At 58.5% G+C, this 21,374-nt stretch overlaps 1 long non-coding RNA gene across 1 annotated transcript; it reads left to right on the forward strand.

Moving 5' to 3' along the window:
• The first annotated feature begins 2,221 nt into the window (after window positions 1-2,221).
• Window positions 2,222-4,807, forward strand: LOC123823602. The gene is made up of 2 exons (XR_006786549.1): window positions 2,222-2,402; window positions 4,441-4,807. It is a non-coding gene; the product is annotated as an uncharacterized LOC123823602 (long non-coding RNA).
• The last annotated feature ends 16,567 nt before the right edge of the window (window positions 4,808-21,374 follow it).

The raw sequence follows: 21,374 nt of genomic DNA on the forward strand, positions 1-21,374 counted from the left end.
ATATCTGATAAGGGACTTGTATCCAGAATATACAGAGAACTCTTATAACTCAATGATAAAAGACAAATAATCCCATTGAAAAGTGGGCAAAGGATTTGAACAGTCACGTGCCCAAAGAAGAGATACAAATTGAAACAAGCATATGAAAAGATGCTGACCATCAACAGTCATTAGGGAAATGTAAATCAAAACCACAGTGAGATCTCATTGCATCCCCACTAGGAGGGCCAAAAAAAAAAAAATAAAGGTGGACAATAACAAGTGTTGGCAAGGAGGCAGAGAAAGCAGAACCCTCATGCCATGCTGGTGGGATTGTAAAATAAAATGGTACAGTTACTTTGGAAAACATTTTGGTGCTTCCCCAAAATGTTAAACATGGAGTTAAGTACGACCCAGCAATTCCACTCCTGGGAATCTACCCAGGAGACTTGAAAACAGAGATTCACACAAACACTCGGACACTTGACTCTTAGCCCTGAGAGCCAAAAAGTGGAAACGGTCTCCACGCCCGTCAGCTGACGAATGGATAAACAAAACTCGGTGTATTCACGAGACAGAAGATGGCTCGGCAATCAACAGGAGCAAAGTACCGATGCCCGCACGGATGCACCTTAAAAACAGTGCGCTCAGTAGAAGCAGCCGGTCACAAGAGGCCACATACTGTACGACTCCATTTGCATGAAGTGTCCAGAACGGGCGAACGCACTGTCTGACAGAACGGAGATTGGTGGTCGCCAGGGGCTGGGGGCGGGGCAAGCGGGGCAGGGGAGGGGGTGCTGGCGGAGGCGGGGTTTCCTTCCCAGCGGGTGAAAACGCTGGATGGAAGGGAAGCCGCACACGTCTGCGGACTAAAAACCATCAAATCGCCCACTCGGAAAGGGTGAATTTTGTGGTATGTGGATTGCATCTCAATAAAACCAGTTATTTTACAAGGAAGGGGCTCGTTTTCTCGTTCACCAGAAATCCAAGGGTAGAGCAACAGCTGAATGACACCGCGGGGAAGCCAGCAGACAAGGCCAGGACGGGACATTGAGCAGGTCAGCGGACTCCGTTTCTTCCGTAAGTCAAATGGCATGAAAATAAATTTCTTTAAAAGACGCTGGGACAGAACCACTGAGTGCCGCGGGCAGGTCTTAGCTGGGTCCCCATTCAAACACGCGCCCGGGAGGCGGCGCTGGGGCCGCAGCGGGGAAGCCCACCCCGCGCTGGGCGTGCAGACCGCGGCGGCGCGGGGCTGCTGCTCCTGTTGCCGGGTGTGAGGGCGGCGCTGTGACCACAGAGAGCACTCGTCTGGGTGCTCGGAGGAACGCTGAAACGTGCGACATGAAGTGACACGTCCTGGGCTGGCGTCACGTTCACCTCGGTGGCGGCGACAACAAAGAAACCCAAAAGGATCGATGAACCAGGTGTGGCAAACCCTCCGGGATTATTGGTTTGAATGATGGGTGATAGGAGTTTATTATAATGTGTACTTACTTTTGAGTGGGTTTGAAACTATTCCTAATAAACCTTTCTAATGTTAAAAAAAAAAATCCTGCCTGGGTGTGCTCACCTGCGCAGCGGGGGCGGCGTCCGTCCCATTTCGCAGATGAGGAGGCTGAGGCTCGGGAGGCGGTGCAAACCGCCCAGGGCTCAGGGGCGGCACTGGCATTAGAACCCCAGCCGAGCCGCTTGCTGTAAACCCTGGCCCTCCACCCCTTGCTTCCCCGCGGCTGCTGTCCTCAGCTCTGTCACCTCCAGAGTGTGTACGTATGTTTTCGTGTCACCTGGGGGCCTGTCCGAGGCCAGCCCAAGGCCTGACCCGAGGTGGAGTCTGTTTTCTTCCCCCAGCAGGCCCGGTGGACTCGGGGCCGTCCTCTGAGCCGGCTGCAGCTCCCACACAGGCCCCTCAGTCCACCCTGCCCGAGGTCACCCTCTGCCCCGGACTCCGGACGTCCAGGAGCCAGGCCCGGCGGGCCCCGGCAGCCGGACAATGGGCCCTTTGGAGGCCGGGCCAGGGCCTCGGCCTGGGCTGCGGGCTGTGGCCGAGGCCACCACAGAAGGCCGCTTGTGGCCGGCCCAGGGCCGCCGCCAGAAATAGGCCCTGCTGGGCACCACGCTCCTGAGGGCCCCACCCTGGGCCGGGCCTGGGAACGTGGGTATTTGCAGAGCTGAGGGGAGGAGACCTCATTAGGAAAGCAGGTCTATTTTGGGGCCTTTGGGAGGCAGGGAGGAAAACTGACCCCACCTTTGGCCCATCCCGTCAGTGCAGAGGCCGAGAGCACGGACCCCCGAGCCCCCCCCACCCCTGGGTTCAAATCCTGGCTCTGCCCCTGCTGGCTGCGTGCCCTGCATGCCGTGTGCTGCGTCATTTCCCGCTCCGAGCCTCGCTTTGCTCGTCTATATGACGGGGACGACTGGAGGTGAGTCCCCTGTGGGGGTGGAGGATTCTGGGAGGTGCGCAGGCCGGGCCTGTGCTCGTAGTCAGCCTGTTACTGAAGTGCTTCTTCCCTTCCCCCTCCCCCTCCCCCACCCCTGCCTGGGGCTGTTTCCTGCTGCTGGGGTCGCATCTGGCCCCCCGGGTTGGGCTCTGCAGGGCCGGGTTTGGGGTACACATCTGCATCAGCACTGTTTGGGGGATCGAAGCACTGGGGACCCTGTGTTGGACGGCCCCCTCTCCCACTGTGCCCTGCCCCGCAGGCTCCTGGGGCCCCCTGTCCGGAATGCAGCCTTCGGTCCTGCACCACGCAGCGGCCCTGCAGGAGGGCGCTGGGCGCCGGCAGTGGGTGGATCTCAGCCATTTTCCCACAGGACGTCCACCTCTGCCTCTTTTTGCCCGAAGCAGGGTGACGGGGGCCGCTGAGCGAGGGGCTCTCTGAGTGTGGGCCCGAGGCTCTGACACAGGTGCAGGCCCAGGTTCAAGTCCGGAGTCACAGGGCAGCAGCGGGCCCTTGCAGAGGGAGAGATGGCCGTCATATGTATCTAGATCTTCTGGAAGTGGGGGACCCGGTCTCCCCCCTCCTGCCCCCTGTGTGTCCTTGGAGCTATTTTTATGTGCTGCTGGAGACCAAAATTACTGCCAGAGCCAAGAGCACTGGGAGGTTTCCCGGGCGCCGAGGGCTTGCCCAGGGGAGCCCGGGCCGTTCCCAGCACACTGGTGGAGGCGGGCCAGATCGCTCTGCCGTGTGGGTGGAGGAGCCTGCCGCCTGCCGCCTGCTGCCCCCCCCACCGCCCCCCATCCCCCCCAGGAGCCTGGAGATCACCATTGACAGGTCTGTGAGCGGCAGGCTCCACAGTGAGGAACACGGACAGAGGGAGAGGCTGTGGTGAGCGTGTAACTTTCTGGGGGTCCTTGAGCCCTGCGTGCAAATCCAGAACGTTCATAGAGTTCAGTAACCCAGTCTTCCATCCACGCGTCCATCCATCCGTTCACCCACCGCTGCCTGCCGCTCATCCCATATTTAACCGGGATCTCCGGGTGCCCATCACAAAACACGGAGTCCTGCTTCCAAAGAGCTCAAAGGTCTGACAGCTTCAACCCCGTCCCCTGGCCGCCCACTGTCCACTGGAGATGGTGAAATCTTCACACTGTGGCCGACACAAGTGGACGAGTCACAAACACTCCCCACGCACCTGGATGAGAATCTGGACCTTGCCCGTTCAGCCCTTCCTCCCGCCCTCTGCGGAGAGCCCTGTCTTTTGCGGTCTGGTTCCAGGGTGCAGCCAGATGGCGAGGTGGGGCCGAGGGGCAGGGGCGTGCCCCTGCTGGGTCAGTTCCAGGCTGTTCTGGGGGCGCTACGATGTGGGGAGAACAGAGAGGAAACACAGAATCCGAGGCCCCGAGGCTGCCTTGGGCTGTGCGGTGATGAAGACCCGAGTGAGCAGAGCGCGGCGGGAAAGCCACAGGCGGGGGCGGCAAGCGGGGGCCTCCGTGGCAGACAGGAGACCGGAGCCCTGGAGCGAGAGGCCAGGGCGTCGAGACATGTGGCTGCAGGTCAGCGATTGGATCCTCCTGAATATGCTTTGCAAGACAAAACGATATTGGAAATTCCCATAAATAATTTGTGGTTGCTGTCCCAAGCTTGCTTTTTTTTTTTTTTTAAATCCTCACCCAAGGACATGCTTATTGGTTTTAGAGAGAGGGGACGGGAAGGAGAGAGACAGGGAGAGAAACACTCATGCAGGAGAGAAGCATTGCCCCGATGAACCAGCGACCTAGGCATGTGCCCTGACCAGGAATCGAACCTGTGACCTTTCGGTTTATGGGATGATGGTCTAACCAACTGAGACACACCAGCCAAGATCCAAGCTTCTTTTAATGAGACTCTGAGGGGACGGGGCTGCACGGGCCCCTGAGTCACTGGGGTTGCATTTAAACGGCTTACAAGGCCTTCCGCCATCTGTGGTCTGCCCACTTGTTTTTAGCTTTATTGGTCATCTCTTTGCCTTTTTCTTCCCCAGTTCCTCGTCTGAACCTCACCTTCCAGGCTGATCTAGTTCTGTCCACCTCCCCGCTGGCCTTGCTGTGAGCACCCCAGTGGTTTCCAAGGACCGGGTCTCCTAGACTCCTGGTTCCCCCTGTCTTGGTCGCCGGCTCGAACACGCACAGACTGCTTTCCTCTCGTTCCCTACATGGAATGATTTTAGCGCAGCCTTAAAGAGAAGAATATAAAATTAGTACCTGGTGAGTTTCACCAGTCTGTTCACACTGAGCAAAACACAGACAAATAACAGAATGTCCAGGGAAATGATGCTGTCTGGCTACTTTGTCTTTTGGGTTCACGATAAACTACAAATGAATTCATTAAAAATAGTCAGTAGGCACCTACTCTGTCCCAGACTGTCTGTTGGGCGCCAGTGTGTGTTTCATGGAACTTACGTCTACAGTCCAAACCCTAACTCCAGTGCCAACCCCTAATCTTGGACCCAGCACTAACCCTAATCTAACCTCAACCTTATCCTAGCCCGAACCCACTGCCACCCTACCCCTAACCAAAACCCAACCCTAGCTGAAAACTCAACATCTAATGCCAAACCCAACTAGAGCCCCAAACCCAACCCTAACCAAAACTCAGCATCGAACTCTGAGCTTCACCATAGCCCCAAATCCAACCCTAACCCCAACCCCAAACCCAACCCTAATTCTAACCCTGGTGTCCACAGCCTTTCACGGGGGTGTGTCTCCTTGTCTGTCACAGTGGAGCGCACTGAGTGACGATGAACCCTGTCTGACGCCGCAGCACCCAGGGCCCGCAGACCGCAAAAGGAAGGAGGCAGGTGGGGCCAGAATGCGTCTGAGCCAAGCTGAGGGGACCACATGGAAAAACAGGGTGTGTGTTTCACCGCACATCCCCAGGAAACCATTTCGTGGTCCTTTTCCAAAGTCAAGACCCTCAGCCAGCACCTGCTCCCCTTGCTGGCCTCTGGGCCACATGGAACCTCTCCTTCCAAGAATGCCCAAAGCCTCAGGCACACTGTCCCCTTTGCCTGGAATACCTTTCCTCCCCTCCTCGCCAGGATGACTCCCGCTCCGCCCTTAGGCTCCTCTGAAATATCACTTCCTCCGGGAGGCCCGCCCTGCCTGCTCTCTCCCCCGGACTCATTTTTCATTTCCTTCATTCTCACAGCTCCTGCATTTTCCTCTCTGGGCACTTGTGGATGCTTGTGGACACGTGTTTGTTTGCGTGTTTATTTCTTTTCCGTCTGTCTCCCCAGCCAGATGACTGCGTTCAGGGCGGGGGCTGGGTTTTGGTCTCTGCGGTCGCCCCTCTGCCTAGCAGTGCACCTGGCGCCCAGCAGACCCACAGAAAACTTTGTTGAATGAACAAGTGAATGAAGGAGCCGATGAGCGGAGGAATGAACGCATTTCCACTTCTTCACGCGAGTGAAAGACACATTCCGGCGAATGGATGCCCCCGGCTGGTGGAGGTGTGTCCCAGGCCGGATGCTGGACCCCGGGGAAGCCGGGAGGGAGGAGCCAGGCCTCTCCCAGCACAGTGCGCCCTCTGTTTCTGCACCCATTGACCTCTCCCGCTTCCTGGAAGCAAACAGGTTTTTTGAGAATCCATTTCCTCATTTCGCATTCTCCACCATACTGAGCTGGAGGTCAGCAGGCACCATCCTCACTGTTTTACAAGAAGCTTTCGCTCAGAGAGGCGAAAATGCTGTGTGGGTCCCTGGCCCGGTGGCCGCCGTGCCCAGACCCTGTTTTCTGGCCCCCAGCTCCTGGCACCGAGACTTTCTTTCTGCCCCTCCTCCTGGGGGTGCTCAGCTCTGCGTCTGCTTCCAGGAACTCGGGGTCCTGACAGAGTTCAGGCCCACCTTCCCATTTTGTTGACGGGCGCGTGGAGGCGGGCGTTGAAACCGACCTTGGGTGAATCAGCCAGAGGTGGACACCCGGGGAGCCTCCACCTGACAGGGGTGGATTCTTCACACCCTGCGGGTCCTCCTTTCTGGAAGGTCGGGAGAAAGACCTTCGTCACAGGGCCACTGCTGTTTGCTGAGCATGTGCTCAGCAGGCTGGGGCGAATCGCTCTTATCTTGCTGGGGCTCTACAGTGACCTTGTATTAACTTCCTAGGTGAAGAAACCGAGGCACAGAAAGGTTCAGTTACTGGTACCAGGGACAGAGCTCAGTGCTTCTGGTAGGATCTGAACCCAGGTTTGCTGGATTCTAGAATCTTAACCGTAGACTTAAAGGCAAAGAAAATCCCAGGAGTGACAAGCAAATGCTGTCAAGATGTTAACAAAACTGTGTGGTACGGATAAGAGCGAGAGCAACCCAGGTACTGCGGACTGCCCGGGCTCCCGCGGGTGTGACCCGGCCCCGCCCCCAGTTTTCTGACACCACCTCCCCGCCCCACGCCACCCCGCCCTCCGGTTCCGGCGGCGCTCGGCCCCGCCCCTGCGGGCAACGCGGGCCTCCCATTGGCTGCTGTTTCCATGGTTACGCGGGGCTGGCAGAGCTGCCAGCTTCTCCACACGTGTTCCCCGGAGCTGCCCAGAATTTGACAGGGGACCATGTGCGCTGCAGCGCGGGAGCCAGACAAAGGGCCGGGGGAGGCGGGGGACGAAGCCGGCGGAGAGGCCAGCGCGGCCTGGGTGGGGAAGAGCCCCGCGTTCCTCCTGCGAGCCAGAAACTCCCCCACGCCCGCCTTTTGTATTTTGAAGAAAAGAAACAACAATAAAGAATTGCTGTGGAAAGCGAGGTGGGCAATGTTTCCAGCCAGCCCCACCGGCTCTCCCTCCTCCAGGAAAAGCCCGGTACGCAGGCCTGTCTTCCCCCCTGAGAGCCCCCAGTGTCCTTGTTTTTGCTCTGGGCTTCTAACCCAGCCTTGACCTGCGTCCTCCAAGATTAAATCCTCTTTCTCTCGCTTGTTCGGGAAGTGAACGCTTATCAAGCGTGGTTGTTCTGATGCTTGAAAAATGAGACCCAAGGAATTGTGGGGGATCTCGCCATCCATCTGTCCTACAACAGCTACTGCATCCCCAAATGTGATGATGGAACAGCCACCCACCCCCAGCCCCCCACACTGGGGGACCCTGGGCTCTGCTCAGCGAAGGCCTAGACTGGGCGGCTCAGGTCAGTAGACAGACTTCACCTTCCCCACATATTTATCCACCTGCGGCCTCTTATGGTTGGTGGCATTGCCATCCTTCCAGTCCCCAAGCCAGATGCCCTTAATACCCCCTCCCCCCATAGCCCTGTCCCCATTTCCACCTCGGGTTGTATCAGTTTCCTGTTGCTGCTATAACAACTCACCACAAACTTAGGGGCTTAAAACAACACAAATTCATTCTCTTGACACAGCACTGATTGGGCTCAATTCCAGTGTGGGGAGCCTTCTGGAGGCCCTGAGGGGAGAATCATTCCTTGCCCTTTCGAGGTGTAGAGGCCACACACATCCTTTGGCTGGTGACCCCCATTCATCCTCAAGGCCAGGAGTGGCCAGCGGAGTTGTTCTTCACCGTGACATTGACTCTTCTCCCCGCTTCCACACTTGAGGACCTTTAGGATTTCATGGGCCCACCTGATGAGCCGGAATGATCTCCCCACCTCGCAGTCAGCTGCTCAGCAACTTTGCGTCCATCTGCAACCTGAGTTCTCTCCTGCCACGTCACGTAACAGCCATGTTTTGGGGGACTAGGATGTGGCCTCATCGGGAACATTATTCTGCCCGCCGTACCAGCCCTAACAGTTTCAGCTCCAACATTTCTTTGCATCCCACCCCTTCTCTCCTCCCTTTCTGGCCGCCCACGACACTCCCGAGACAGCCTCGGTAGCCGCCTGCCCATTGCTCTTTTTTCTCCCCCCCCCCACCCCCCCTGCTCTGTCCACAGCCCCAGGTACCTGCAGGGCAGGGTCCAAACTCGGGGCTCCTCTGGCTCCTCCAGACCCACCTCCTCCCTCTCCCCCCGCCCCGCTCCATCTCCTCTGCTACTGTAATACCAACCTCTTCTGGTTCTCTTCATCCCCCAGGGCATTTGACACCTCCTGGCCTTTGCCTGTGTGGTTCCAGCGCTTGGCCTGCCCTTGGACTTTCATTGGTCTCTCCCAGGAAGCCTTCCCTGACCCCTAGGTCGAGTTAAGGGCCCCCTCATAGTCCTTCTCCAGAACCCAAATGCGCTCATCACTGACCACGGGGATTCAGAAAGATCCTCACTCATGCCTGCCTCCTCCTGCCCCTGAGCGCCCTCCGTGGTGGGCGCTGCGTCTCGCTCACCTCTTTGGCCCCACTGTCTGTCCGGCCCGGGACTGTGCGGAGGCTGGGATTGCAGGTGGTGAGGGGACCAGTCACGGAAGGATGAATACCGCGTGATTACGTTTCCTCGAGGAACCTGGAGTCGTCAAATGCATAGAGACGGAATGTACCAGGGTAGTGGCCAGAGGCTGGGGGAGCGGAATGGAGAGCTGGTGTTTAACTTGTCCAGAGTTTCAGTGTTGCACAATGAAAAGAGTCCTGTGAATGGATGGTGGTGATGATTACTTAACAGGGTGACTGCACTTGATACCACAACACCGGACACTTAAAAATGATTAAGGTGGTAAATTTTATATCTTGTGCTTTTTGTTTACTTTGGGTGGCATGAAGGATAAATAAAGATGATAATTTGGGCATTCCTTTTTTGAGGTATAATTAATATACAAAATTATATTAGTTTTGGGTGTACAACGTAGTGATTTGATATTTGTATATATTATGAAATAATCCCCACAATAAGCACAAGACAACATCTGTCAGTACACAGAGTTACAGAATTTTGTTTTCTTGTGATGAGAACTTTTAAGATCTATTCTCCTAGCAACTCGCAAATATGCAATACAGTGTTATTAACTACAGTCACTACATCTTTTTTTTAAGATTTTTTATTTATTTATTTTTAGAGAGGGAAGGGAGGGAGACAGAGAGAGAGAGAGAGACAGAAACATCAATGTGCGGTTGCTGGGGGTTATGGCCTGCAACCCAGGCATCTACCCTGGCTGGGAATTGAACCTGGGACACTTTGGTTCCCAGCCCGCGCTCAATCCACTGAGCTACGCCAGCCAGGGAGTCACTACATTTTTTAAATAAAGAAAATCTTAAAGATACATTGAAGGCCTACCCCTAATAGCACAGCATGTGACGGTCCTCAGAAGTAGGGGGGTTGCGGGTGTAATTAGTTAGGATGACGTCACACACGAGCAGGGCGGGCCTTTGCCCAATATGACTGGTGTCCTAGTAAGAAGAGGACAGGGACGCACAGGGAGAACGCCAAGCGGTGGCAGAGTGATGCGGCAGTGAGCGAAGGATCGCTGCCCCCGCCGGAAGCCAGGCGGAGGAAGGGAAGGGCTCTCTCGGGGACTCAGAGGAAGCGCGGGTCCCCTGACACCGTGACTTCAGACTTTTCTCTCCCGGGCTGTGAGGCACCAAATTCTTTTGTGTGAAACCACCAGTATGTTTTTGTTTTCCATTTGCAGGTGCGGAGACTTTGAGGCCGAGGAAGGTGATGTAACTTTCCTTGACTGCCTAACCTGTAAGTCTGACCCTGAAACCTAACGACACACGAGCCTGTCCAGATCCCAAAGGAAGCCTGGAGGACATTCTGTCGGTGATTAAATTACATTGTTTTCGTCTCTGCAAAGGTGCTAGACATTTACTTCAGAATATTTGAAAGTTCAAAGTGACATAAATAAGGAAAAATTTTGAATACCCAGACTTTCATCACCCAGAAAGAACTACAGTTCAAATGTTATTTCTTTGCAGTATTTTTTTCCTGTGCACATTAATGGTGGCAGGTCTACTGTGCTCAGCAAATCCCACTTCTCTTCTCCGTCTGGCACCCAGCTAGACTGCATTTCCCAGCTTCCCCTGTGAGCGGGGTGCCACGTGATTGAGTTCTGACCAATGGAACACGGGAGGAAGTGATGTCACCCACTTCTGGGCCTGGCTCCTCAAACCTTCTGAACCTCCTGCCCTCTCTCTTCTCCCGCTGCTCACGGGATAGGAAGGGTTCAGTGGGCGACTCAGTGAGGACCCTAGGCAGGGGTGCCCAGGATGGCTGTGAATGTGGCCCGACACAAAATCATAAATTTACTGAAAACATGATGAGGTTTTTTTCTGATCACACATTGCACTGTATTTAATGTGCAGCCCAAGACAACTCTTCTTCCAGTGTGGCCCAGAGATGCCAGGAGGGCGGCCACCCGTGCGGGGGAAAGCCTGGGTTCCTCAATGACCCCGTGGAGTAGTAGGGAGGCCTCACCGTCCCCCGAGAGTTCCATGAGGGTGACGTAAACCTTTGTGGGGTTGTCCTTGAACTCCGGCAGTTTGTTAAGGCAGTTGGCCTGGTACAGCAACATCACATAAATAGTGGAACCATACGGTAGATACAGTTTTTAGGCTGGTCTGTTATGACTATTACACAGCGCTTAGCGCAACCTCCCTCCATGCTATTAAACAGTTTCCAACGGCATGACTTCAGCGGCACTGATGTCCCCTGTCCCCTGCGGTTGGGCGTTTGGGTTGCTTCCGACATCTCGTTTTTGCGTCGTGCTCCGGAGGACATCCACGTGGTGAATCGGGTCACCCCGTCCGGGGAGGCACCGGTCCACTCCACTCCGGTGTTCCGCCTGCGAGTCACTCCGCTGCTGGTGCTTCAGGAGGCGCCCGGGTCCGCGCGGGCTGTTCGTAAAAACAAGTGCGGTAGGAAGGAACGCACGTTCTTGGACCAGGGCGTGCGAAATACCTTGCTTTTCTGTAAGCGGTCTCCCTTCTCCCTCGGCCCCCTCGCCGGCTGATGTCCCGATGGTGCGGGGCGCGGGGGTGACAAAGCCGGAAGTCAGCCTCTTTCTCTCTCTGTAGAACAGTCTTTCCCAGGCGAATCTCTGGTCCCTTGATGCCCTCACTGCCTGGCAGGGTGGTCCCTCTAGGCTCGGCGGCCGGGGGGGGGTCTCCTTTCTGTTTGCTTTCTCAGGTGGTGTCCGGCTGGGTGGAGAAGTGTACGTGGCCTAGAGGGGTCGGGGAGGGCGTGCCTTGTCCCGCTTGCTGTCCCCGTACCTCAGAGTGGCCGGTCTGGTTGGCCCTGGTCTGTGGGCACCGTGCTGGCACCCGCCGATGCTGACGGCGGGCCTTGTTTTGCCCGGACGTCTCATCTCGGAGCCAAGCCTCACTGAACCAGTATTCGTTCTCCGTGGCTGCTGTAACGCAGTGCCCCGAACTGGGTGGCTTAAAACAATAGAAATGTCTTGTCTCACGGTTCTGGAGGTCTGAAATCTGAGACCAACAGGTCACCAGGGCCACACTCCCTTTCAAGCCCTAGGGAAGGACCCTTCTTTGCCTCTTCCAGCTTCCGACGGCCCTGGCGTGTGGCTGCCTGCACGGGATCTCTCGGGGTTAACATGCCCTTCCTCATTCCATCTTAACTTGGTTACACCGGCAAAGGCCCTGTTTGCACGTGAGGTTACATTCACGGGTATGTATCTTTTGGGGACACAACTCAGCCCATAAAATCATCCTCGGGTCCTCTCAGCAGCTGGACTTAACTCTGCTCAGCTGCAGTGAGGGTCTCTATGAGGCCGTCCTCAGTCCCACCTGCTGGGGGACCCGCAGACGCTTCCGCTCTGCTGCAGCCTTGCCACGTGGGACGCAGTGCCAGGCCCGACCGGGGACCCGTCCTCGGGGCACAGGCGCCGGCGTGAATGTGCTCACACCCCCTAAACCTGTTCGAATCCCTCACTGCCCAGGACTTCTGGTCTGACCTCCCGCCTCCTCCCACGCTGCCCCATCCCCCCGTCCTGCCCCCCACCTCTCGTCCACTCCCCGTTGCTGCCTGGCAGGAACTATCCGTATGACGGACTCTCCTTCTCCCTTACTCGGTGGTACGGGTGTTACCCACCGGTCCTTCGTGGGGCAAAGGCCTTCTGGTTTGTTTCACGGCGGTGGCTAGAGAGAGAAGAAGAAGAACGGCAAAACTACAGAATTAGCAAAGGGGAAAACACACCAGGAAGAGTTTCGAAGATTCTATGCCTGTTAAACTGTTCTTGACGGTAAGCCCTGCTTGCCTTGACCTTCGGAGTTCCAGACAGGCGACACTCTGGCTTCCCTCTGTCTGCCAGCCCGTGTCCACCCTGGTGAACCCGGGGCATACTTCTCTGTCCACTCCCTTAGTGTCCTCCAGTCCCTTGTTTTCCTGTCGGTGACACTTGCCTCCTGCCGCTTTGCTGGGGCAGCTCCTACTCACGCTTTGAGTGTCCGCTTGAATGGCACGCCACCAGGGAGGCTGCCCCCCACGGCTGCCCTCACCCTGGTAACTGCACCTGTAACCGTGTGTTTCATACGCCTGCGACCCCAGCAGGCCACGGCTGCAGGAGGGCCGGAGCCACAGGCGTTTGTTCCTCTCGGTGTCCCCACAGTCAGCACTCGGCCGGAACGCACCAAACGTTGGGCGAAGGAACGGAAGTGACACGGCTGGTGATTCTGCGTTAGGCTGAACCATAGGAACTTGCCAGCAAAATCCGGCCACTCCGACCTACAAGAACGGCAGTTGTCCGGATGGAAGCCTTTCTCCGCTCTCCTTTTGTGCAGACGCCCACCATTGAGAACCCGCCGGCGTGTCCGCTGTGGAGGGGAGGCTGCGGACAGTCTGTGATTTCCTGGGACCGCCCTCGTCTTGACCGCGCTGGCCGAGAACCCTCCCAGGCCGGCAGAGTGTGCCTGCGTGCGCTGCGGTAGCGCTCACGGTTTAGCCAGTTTCCAGCCGTTGTCCAGGTTCTTCACACCCTGGCGAATCACCTTCAGGCACCAGGTCCTCCAGCAGCCCGGAGGGCGGCCACTGTTGCGGCTGGTGTGGAGGAGCTGTTCAGAGCTATGCATTTGGCAGCGTGGGGCCTGGTACACAGCAGGAGTCCGATAAATGCTTGTGGGGTCACGGGAAACAGACTGGAGCCTGAGTCACGGCCCTGCTGTTTACTGGCGTTGAGACCTTGGGCGAGTTACTTAGGTTCTCGGAGCCCCAGCCTTCTCATCTGGAAACCGGGGCAGCCGTGTACCCACCTGGCCAGGTAAGCTGAGGGGACGGAGGCAGAGGGGGAGCTTGGCCTGGGGCGGCCCCGTGGGGGGCTTCCCTGCAGTTCGAGCTGATGGTGGCGGGCACCCCTCAGCAGTGTCCTTTCCTCCCTTCCTGGTCTCCACCTCCCAGCTCTGACTTCCCATCCCGCCTCTTCCCCGCGGGCCCCTGCTGCCCCCACCCAAGGATGGACCTGAGTTCCAGGAGGTGGTCCCTTCACTCTCCACTCAGAGCCCTGCGGGAGCCCCTCCCCCCGTCCTCCCTCCACCTCTTGAGTGACACCCAGGTTCCTCCCAGGGCCTTCCGGGCTCTCCAGGGCCCGCCTGACCAGCTACAGTTCCAGCCTATCTCTGAGGGCACGCCTGCACCTCGGCCACACTCCTCACTTGCTGTTCCTGCCCCCCCACCCCCGCTCCCACCCCAGCTTGCAGGTTTCTGCTCTTCTCAAGCTGCCCCTTCCCCCACCCACCCCATGCCTTCGCCTTACCAAAGACAATGGTGGTCGAGGACCTACCACTGGATAAAGAGGGGATAACCAGCGCTGGCGAGCACGTGAAGGGATCAGAGCCCCCCCGGAGCGCTGCTGGGCGGTAAAGCGGGGCAGCTGCTGGGGAGAACGGTCTGGGCTTCCCCCACCTGCTGAATGCAGAGGGATCACGTGCCCCGCCCGTGCCGCTCTGGGTGTACAGCCCGAAGCATTGAGAGCAGGATGTTGAAGAGATACTTGTGCACCCGTAGCTATACAAACACTGCGTGAGTCCGCTTCTCTGAGGTCCCCGGAGCGGTGGGGTTCACAGTGACACGGCAGACTGGTGGTGGTCCGGGGCTGGGTGGGGGCGGGGGAGGATGGGAAGCTGCTGTTGCAGGGAGACCGTTGGGAAGAGGGGAGGAGCCGGCGGCTGCACACTGTTGTGAACGGACGCAACATTACTCAAGTGTTCGCTTTACTTGGTGTAGCTGGTACATTTTGTGTGATGTGTGTTTTACAATGAAAAAAAGCCCCAAACTTGGAAGGTGGCCTTTGCCAGAAGCCCCCGTCAAGGGGTGCATTTGCTTCATGGAACAGAGGGTGGTTGGTTTGGTATTGCCACCCCCCCCCCCCCCCCGCAACCTGCAGGAACACCCCGCCCCCAGCGCCCCGCCCGGAAGGGGCAGAAACCCCTGCGCGGGCAGGGCTGCGCTGGGCTCCCTCCGAACTCGCCCTCCCCTCGCCCGCCCTCGCATCCCGGTTTTCTGAAATCCTCTCCTCCAAGGACACGTCAGCTCCTGCCTCACTGCCACTGCCGTGGGGACAGCTGGACCTCGCCTTTGCCAGTGCCGACCGCCTCCCCCACGGGCGGCCTCCATCCCCAGCCTCCCGTGTTATGACCCCGCACGTGCACGTTCGGCCTCTCGTCTGCGCGCACACTCCCTCCGCGGCCTGGACTCCCTAATTGTCCGTCCCCTGCAACCTCTGACCCCTTTTCTCTGCCCTTCTCCTCCCCGCCCCTTCTCTTCGCACTGGGTTACACTCTGGTCTCGGTTGCCACACTCTCAACCCCTGCACACTCTGTGTAACCGCCCTGCCCTGGGCCCCCCAGACCCCTCCCCAGAGACAGCTCATAGCTCCTCCCACCTAGCTGGTCCCAGGTTGTGTCTCCCACCTGCTGGGCACCAGCTGGCCTACCCCACGGGACATGGAACCTCCGTGCTTCTGTTTTCTCAGGTCCCAACTCTCGGACTCGGCCTGGGCTCGCGTCTCTCCCATCCACGGGGTGCCAACACACCCGGAACCTGGCCCCCTCCAGGTCTCCTGGGCGCCCCCCAACCCTGCATCCCCAGGCCAGCCACGGCCTCTGAACCTGCATGAACCGACCGTGTCCTCCCTCTTCACCCTCCTCCTCCTCCAGTCCCTTCTCCACACTGCAGCCCAAGCCATCCTTTTAAAATGCAAGTCAGATCGCCTCTCGCGGGCTGGGAACCCTCCGGCGGCTTTTATCACGGGGCGGGGAGGGTCCGAAGTCCTTGCTGGCCCACCAGGCCCCATCTGACCTCACCTCTCTGTTGCTCTGCTGACCTGTTCCGAGGCCCCCCACCCGCGGGCAGGGCTGTGGATTTGGCCACGGCAGTGACCGGAACACAGGTCATGGATGGTACCACTTTGATAAACGAGTGAGGGACAGGTGACCGCACCTTCCCTGGGAGGCTCTTGCCCTGCCCTGGGGCCAGCGTGGCCTCCCGCTGACCCCACTCTGGCGGGCACCAGGCGTGCAGCCTCAGCAGCTGTTCCTTCTGGTGGCTAACTCCCCTCAGCAGAGGGGGTGCCCCAGGTCCACAGGACCCCTTGTGAATCTCCTCCCGCTGTCCCGGTCACCTTCCCAGGGCCTTCCCTTCGCCTCGTGCACCCTGTGGGCGTGGCCGAGTGAGCGGACGCTCTGCCCGTGGCGGCCACGCCCCTCTGCCCTGCCAACCGCGCCCCAGAAAGCCAGAGGTCCGCAGGGAGAGCTGCGGAGGTCCTGAGTAGGTCCCTCAGGCTCCTCACCCGTGCTTTGGGGAAGGGGAGGCCCCTTGTCCGGGCCTGCGAGTCCAGGCGCGGGGATTCCGACTCTGAGCCTGTGCGGGACGCAGTGCCCATCAGCGCGCGCTACCCCGATCATCACAGCCTCGCTTCTCTCTTCCAACGGTGACACGGCGCCAGGAGCGGAACAGAGCGGCAGGGATCTGTTCCAATCCGCAGGCTAGGCTGAATTAATGCACAGAGATGTTCAGTTTTAAGTTTCTTTACTTGAAATCGTCTGACACGTTTAACATCTGCCCATATTTGTCTGCACGTGACATTCCATGATGGTGATTGCTGTCACCTACACCACCTTCATCTTCGTATCCCAGGCATCGCTGGCTTTGCATGGGGCGGGGCTGAACCAGAAGTGCGGGGTGGGGTGGGCACCTCCCTGGAGGGAGCCCCAGAAAAAATGTGGGGTGTTTGTAGAGAACAGACTGGCCAAGCAGGGGGCAAAGGGTGGAGGGCGTGGTCTGCCCCCTCCCAGAGGAGACTGTGGCCAGGCCCGCGCCCCAAGGCTCCGTGCCCTCGTCTGCAACGGCGCCACAGCGGTGCTCGTCAGGGAGTGACAACAGTGCCTGCCAGCGTCGCATGAGACCTGGCCCCCACCTTGCAGGAGCCCCATCGCCTGCTCCAGTGGCCTGCGCGTGTCCCTCTTGGTGGGGGTTTCCCACGTGCGGGGTCGGCAGCCCTGGGGACGCAGAGAGGGGTGATTTCCGGAGCCACGCAGAGCCACGCCCTCTCGGGCGTGAGTCTGTTCTCCATCCCTCCCGCCCCGCGGTGTGTTTGGAGGAGAGGCTCCCACTCCCCAGCCCTTGACAACCAGGAGCTGCTGACCGGCAGCCGTGGCCAGAGAGAGCTGAAGAACACTTTGTTTTCATGGTCATTTATTTTCACTTTTATTTGTGGCAGGGGTCTTAATTTTTCCCCTTGCAGGAGTCATGCAAAGTCCCTGATAGATGCATTTATTTGCAACAATAGCTGGTCTCTTTAAAGAAAAATATTAAGCAAATGATAGAATGGGTGAGATACAGACAGAACAAAACGTTGTGGAAGTGGTACCGGGAGGGCTGGGTCAAGGCCAGGGCCACACGGACCTGTGTGGTGGAGTTCTGCTCTTTGTCACTCCTTGCCCGGAAGACACAGTCCTTATTCCTTTTTTTTTTTTAAGATTTTATTTATTTTTAGTTTTAGAGAGGAAAGGGAGGGAGAGAGAGAGAGAGAGAGAGAGAGAGAGAGAGAGATCAATGTGCGGTTGCTGGGGGTCATGGCCTGCAACCCAGGCATGTGCCCTGACTGGGAATCGAACCTGCGACACTTTGGTTCGCAGCCTGGGCTCAATCCACTGAGCTACGCCAGCCGGGACTTAGTCCTTATTCCTTTTGTTGAGTTTGCCCCAGTGGAGAGGGAACCGGAGGCCATGGCACATTTGCAGGAGGGGCCTGGGCTCTGCCATCTCCCCCCGGAGTCCCCTCCTCACCGTCTCAGCCCTGTCCGTGGCAGCCCGCCCCGTGACACTCCCTCCCACCTTCACAGCGGAGCCCAGGGTGGAGGAACAGTCTCACAGACATTTTGGCTTTTGAGGCAGCTTTCCCCCAAAGTTCCGCCTTGAATCAGGAAGGCTGCCTGTAGGGCCACCCTGTTCTAGACCTTTCTCTCTGCCGGCGGGCCTCCTCTGCAGCACGCACCCCTGCCTGCGCCCTGTCCCTTGAGCTCCCAGCCCACGATTCTCCTGAGGACCTTGGGCAGCCTCCTCTGTACGTCAGGGGCTGGGGCTGGGGGTCTCCCGGTGACCTCAGCCCCACCTGTCCCAACTCGGGAGGGCCTAGGTGCGGGGGCAGGGGGGCGACTGTGAGGGGGTCTCTCCCTCTCACGGTGTCCCCAGGGCATGGAGGACTGCCTGCCGGGGCCCACGCCACCCTCCACCCAAAGGGGCCCCAGGAGCTGCCACCCACCGGCTCCCGCCTGCCCCCAGAAGTCTTGAGGCGTGGCGTCTCTGAAGCCCACCAACCTGTCCCTGACGGAAGCAAAGGCATTGGAATTACACGAGGGGTGGAGGGACGGGCGACCCTGGCCGGGGCCACACAGCTTCAGGTCCCCGGAGCGCAGCTGCCCTTGGCCCAGCCCCTTCCTCCCCAGGGCTCCCTGGGGCAGGGGCTCTTTCTACCATTTGCACAGACCTTTATCCTTGCTGTATTTCTGGCCCCCCAAGTAATGTCCACCTACAGGTGCACTGCCGTGGCCCAGGCTCCCAGACCCCTCCTGCCAGGAGCTGCTGTTTGTGCTGAGCCTGGGAAGCTTCCAGAAGCCCTCCTTCACGGCTGAAGCCTGATTTCCCCTCCCTCCACCTGGCCCAGGGCCTGGCTTTCTCTGCACCGGTCACCTTCTTTCCGCCCCATTATGGGACCGCTGGCCGCCTTAGGCTCGGGGAGGGAGGAGGTCAATGCAGATTCCTGGGCCCCCCTTAGGGAGTCACTCAGCAGGTCTGGGTGCGACCTGGGGGCTCACGTTTCGTTAAGCTCCCCGTGGTTCTGGTGCGGGCACCCTGGGAGCCAGACGTTGAGGAGCCTCGCCCCCGGATTGTGGGCTGGCGCAGAGGCTGCACTCGGGGCTGCTGTCCAGTGTTCAGCCCTGAGCTGGTGGGGCTTCAGGGGGACAGACAGACACTGTGCTAGGAGTCGGGGAGGGGTGGGGGTAAGAGGCCTGTGCGCCCCCAGGACCTGCACGTGCCTCAGACTCGCTGGGGCCTTGTTAACGCACGGATTGCGGGCTGCACCCGACAGGGTCTGGCTCACGGCGAGACCCTGGGCAGTGCCGATGCTGCCGGCCCGGGACCTCGCGGTGAGAACGGCTGCCGCGGTGCTGGCTGGGACGAGGGGCAGCGGCCGTGCTCCCCTCACCCTCGGTCGGGAGCCGCCTCAGCCCTTGGAGGGAGGAAGCAAGGCCAAAGCAAATGGGCACGACACGAAAGTGTCCATCGGTCTCCCGCAGCGCCCAGAGAGCAGCCTGGCACAGGGTGGCACCGAATCTGGACGTGGGTGCTCGGTGCCGGGTCTTTGCTGAGTGCATCTTCTGGGAACCCTCTCCCCGCTGACCCCATTTGCATGGCCCTCCAAGTGGGGAGCTGATGTGACTTTTATTTCGTAGGCGAGGAAGCTGAGGCTCAGAGAAGGCAAGTGACCTGCTGAAGGTCACACAGCCAGTGAGTCAGGAGATAGGCCCAATTTCACCTCACCCAATGAGGGGACTGGAGATTGTGGCGCCCCTTCTGGTTACCTGGGCCTTGTCATCTGGGAGGGGGAGGAATGGAGAGATGGGAGTGTGTTGTGGCGGGGAGGGGCCTGGGGACAGAAAGGCACCCAGAAGCCTGGAGGGAGCAGTCACACAAGGTCACTGGGTGGGCCTGGCACCCGGGGACCCCACCCGGCTCTGACGCCCCTCGCCCCACTCCATTCTGCAGGGGTCTCCTGTGGGCCTTCATGGCATCAGACGGGCCACTCGCACATTTATTGAATGCCGACTGCATGCTGGGTCAGATGGCCCAGGTCAACGCCTGCAGCCCCACCTTCGCCGCCTGCTTTGTGTCGTATACTTTCCCTCGGCATTCTCTGTGTGTGTCTCCCGCGTGCCAACGGCCTTTGGGAGAGGTGGCGTCTGGGGTGGGAGACAATGCCGCCGGGGCCTGCCCCCTGAGTTACCAGGAGGGGAGACTCTCCCCTCCCCAAACTGGGGTCCTTCAGCAGCCCCTCTCTGTCCGGCTACCCTGTGCTTGTGCTTCAAGACTCAATTCTGCCTCCTCCATGAAGCCCGCCATGCTCTTCCCTCCTGGCCTGTGCTCTCTCCTCGGAAGCCCGGGTCCCTCTGCCTTGCCTCACCCGGGTTCCCTGCCTCCTCCTCCTTTTCCTGGAGTGTAATGGCTTTCTCTTCCTTCCCATGCTTCAGGCCTTGAAAAGTCGCCTGGGCGAGGGGCCAACGTGCTCACCTCGTGGTCTTGCCCCTCTGTTTCCCCCCTAGCCCACAGGTCTGGCTGTTCAGGAGAGAGACCTCTGGGGAAGATGCGGGCGCACTGCTGAAAGCTCAAAAGCCTGCCCTGTCAGGTTGCCAGATTTAGCAATAGAAAGTAAAATAAAAGCACAGCACACCCAGTTAGATGCGGATTTCAGCTAAGAAATAACTTGAGTATAAGTATATCCCACATATCAAATGGGATACACTTATACTAAAACACTGGGTGTTTATCTCAAGTTTAAGTCTAACTTGGCATCTTGTATTTTATCTGGCCTTCTCCCACCCGTCTTTGCCCTCTTGCCAAGCACTATCAAGGGCTAGACCGTGAGTCCTGCAGGCGGAATCCTGTCTGTCTGTCTGTCTGTCTAGGCCTCGCACTGTGTGCCCACCCTCAGCAGGGGGCCTGAGCGGGCACAGGGGCTAGATAAATAAATACCCACTGATGGGACGAGCCAGGGGGACCGGCCCCGAGCCAGGGGGCAAGAACTGTGTGTGCAACTCTCACCGATTTCTATGAAGACCCATGCGAATTAGCGAGAAGGCCGAGATGCGAGCTATTTGATTCAAGAGATAGTTTTCTTTTCTTTTTTAAAAAAAATATTTTATTTATTTTATTTTTAGAGAGGGAAGGGAGGGAGAAAGAGAGAGAGAGAAACATCAATGTGCGGTTGCTGGGGGCCGTGGCCTGCAACCCAGGCATGTGCCCTGACTGGGAATTGAACCTGCGATGCTTTGGTTCGCAGCCCACGCTCAATCCACTGAACTACACCAGCCAGGGCTCAAGAGGTACTTTTCAATGACTATAAAACAGCTCTGACTTCCCGATCACCTACCATACACGGAGCTTTGCAGGGTTCTTACAGGTCAGCTCTCACAATAGCCCCACGGGGGAGCCGTTCTCATTTACACCTTTGGCGGGGTAACCGAGGTTCAGAGAGGGGCGTACCTGGCCCCAGGTCACACAGCCGGGAGCCAGCAGCAGGCCCTTCTGCAGCCAGGCCCAGGGGCGCCGCCTCGGTGCTTCCCGCCTGGCGTGACGTGCGCTGGGGCTGCAGAGGCCCGGGCTGCTTCAGTGAAGATTCGGCCGTGAGTGGCGCACTTACGGTGAGCACACTGTGCGCCCCTGGGGGCCACCTCCTCTCCCGGGTTAACTGTTGTCACCGTCGGTCTCGCCTCTGCTGCTTGCTCCTCAGGAAAGCCTGGGGCCAAGGAGAATGCCCCGCTCAGGAATTGTCAGTGGCAGAGGCCTGGGACACATGGGATTCCGCTGAGCTTCAGTTCCCCACGGGGGCAGGGAGGGGTCG

This window comes from Phyllostomus hastatus, unplaced genomic scaffold (assembly GCF_019186645.2).
Source record: "Phyllostomus hastatus isolate PE091 unplaced genomic scaffold, TTU_PhHast_1.1 phas_contig_495, whole genome shotgun sequence".
Lineage (NCBI taxonomy): Eukaryota > Metazoa > Chordata > Mammalia > Chiroptera > Phyllostomidae > Phyllostomus > Phyllostomus hastatus.